Source organism: Babylonia areolata, chromosome 18 (genome assembly GCF_041734735.1).
Source record: "Babylonia areolata isolate BAREFJ2019XMU chromosome 18, ASM4173473v1, whole genome shotgun sequence".
NCBI lineage: Eukaryota > Metazoa > Mollusca > Gastropoda > Neogastropoda > Buccinidae > Babylonia > Babylonia areolata.
This window is the reverse complement of record NC_134893.1, coordinates 27,097,101-27,099,600: the sequence shown is the minus strand read 5'-3', so window position 1 is coordinate 27,099,600 and position 2,500 is coordinate 27,097,101. Positions and strand designations below refer to the sequence as shown.

General features: G+C 40.3%; 1 protein-coding gene across 1 annotated transcript in view; it reads right to left on the bottom strand.

Moving 5' to 3' along the window:
- The window catches only part of LOC143292211 (voltage-gated delayed rectifier potassium channel KCNH8-like), a 263,301-nt gene that overhangs the window by 97,601 nt on the left and 163,200 nt on the right, over nucleotides 1-2,500 (bottom strand).

The following is a 2,500-nucleotide window of genomic DNA, read 5'->3' as shown; positions in this document are numbered from 1 at the left end:
AGTCAGCGGTTGAGTTGAGTTACACAGGCACAATTTTTTGAGGCTCCCATCCCCAGATTCCCCAAAATAACAGGCTATATAATAACATGTCAACTCACAGGCATAATTCGGTGAAGTTTCCATCCAAAATCTTCGCCTGTCTTGCAGACATAGATCCACTGTAACTCAAATCTAAATTACACGTTACACAGAAATCCCCAGATGCTGAGATGCACATGCATATATATATATATATATATATATATATATATATTTTTTTTTTTTTTTTTTTTTTTTTTTTTTTTTTTCGTTGAAGCTCCTGTCCAAAACATACTAAATCACAGTCTTTGCATGCTAGCAGAAGCTGGATTATGCAAGCTCAGTTCGGTAGCCTCCATCGCAAATATCCCACTGTTGCATATAATGAGTTGTACAGTTATAGATCCATTGAAGCTTACATCCCACATACTCCAAATAACAGGCTATATTGGCTAAAGTACAGGCATAATGCGTGATAGATTCCATCCAAAGTCTTCTACTCCTCAGGGTTTTCAGATACTATAGGCCGAGTTATACAGGCATATATTGTTTCATTCCAAATTCTGCAAAAAAAAGAAGGCTGTATATAACTGGCTAAAAGTTTCCTGTACCAAACCTTCTAAACCACGTGTTATACATACACTACCAGAGCCTACCAGAGGCTGAGTTCTATAGATATAATTCGTTAAAGCTCCTACCATCTCAAATCCCCCTAAATGACTGACATAGGGAGGCTAATTTACAGGCACAATTCACTGTGACCCTCATGCCAAATCGTCAGAGTATTAGGTTATACCTATACAAATACATGCTGAATTATTTTGAAACTCTTATCTAAAATCTTTCCAAATCTTACAGACTCTACAAGATGATGAGTTATACATACATTATGCATACATGAATTCATTGTAGATTTCATTCTAAAACTTCTAAATCACAGGCTATATACATATACAACCAGCGATTAAGTTATACAAACACAGTTTGTTGAAGCTCTCATCCCAGATCTTCCTGTATCTTACAAATACATCAGAAGCTGAGTTGCATGCATAATGCATAATTCGTGATTGATCCCACTTAACATATCTTTCAATCATAAGCTGTGCAAAACACAGCCAGTAGCTCTGATCCGAAATCTTCCCATATCTTACAGACACTACCAACAGCTGATTTATGCAGGTAAGATTTTTTAAGCTCCCATCCTAAATCTTCTAAATCACAGGCTATACATAGATCACCAGAGGCTGAATTCTGCAGGCATAATCCGCTGTATCACCCACATTAAATGTTCCAAATCACGAGCTATACATATGAGGAAAGGCTTAGTTATGCAGGCATAATTTCGTTGAAGCTCGCATACCATACTTCTACTAACATACTTCTAAATCACAAGCTATGGATACCACCAGAGACTGATTTATACAGGTACAATGCATCGTAGCTCCTGTCTCAAATCTTCCTAATCACAGGCCATACAAAGATCACCAAATGCATAGTTACAGGCATAATTCCATAAAGTCCCCGTCCCAAAACCCGTTATTGTATTGGATTGTATTATATCACTTTATTGTCACAACGTATTTCTCAGCGTGGAATTCGGACTGCATTGCCCCCACCCCCTGCACCCATTTAAAGGGAGAGCACTCCCTGGGGACACACACAGAGAATAAGAAAATTTCTGCTAACATAATTATGGCATCATTTGGAAAGTTAGTACGTCTGAATATTATAAAAACAAGCTTTCAGACAATGTAAATACCCAAGAGACTAAGATGTTCCTTCGCTTCCTTTCCAAACAGCACTGAAGTGGATATTTTGACTTGATCGTTCTACATACATAATTTATACACTCACATATTGTCTACAATCGCCAGTGAGTGGGCGTGTGTGTGTGTGACGGACATTAAAACACAATTCCTCCTCCACACTCACAAAGGCGATAAAGAGACCTGTACTGGGCATTCTGTGCTTTCATACAACATTCATGAACCCGCAGCAGACACACAAAGAACCTGTCAGAAGCTGGTCAGCGGAGACACCAAAAATCTATATCAATGTATTTTCAAAAGGACCCCGGCGCCAAGCGAGCGCCGAAACCTCCAGGAGGCATGGGGATGTCAAGACAGCATGATGACAGAAACCATCTCGCACGCTTTTGTGCCACTGTGAAAACGAGTTTGTGTGTGTGTGTGTGTGTGTGTGTGTGTGTGTGTGTGTGTGTGTGTGTGTGTGTGTGTGCGCGCGCGCGCTCTTGTGTGTGTGTGTGTGCTTGTGTGTGTTGTGATGTATGTGTGCGCGGGCGCGCGTGATTGTATGTGTGCATGCGTGCACGCGTGCCTGTACGCGCAGGAAATTGTCTGTTTAGGATTCCACTACACATAACGCATTATTCAATTTGCATGCACGCAAAAACCTTTCAATGACTTCCCATTTTGCGTACGTATACACACGAATGGGTTTCAGGCACAAGCAGGTCTATACA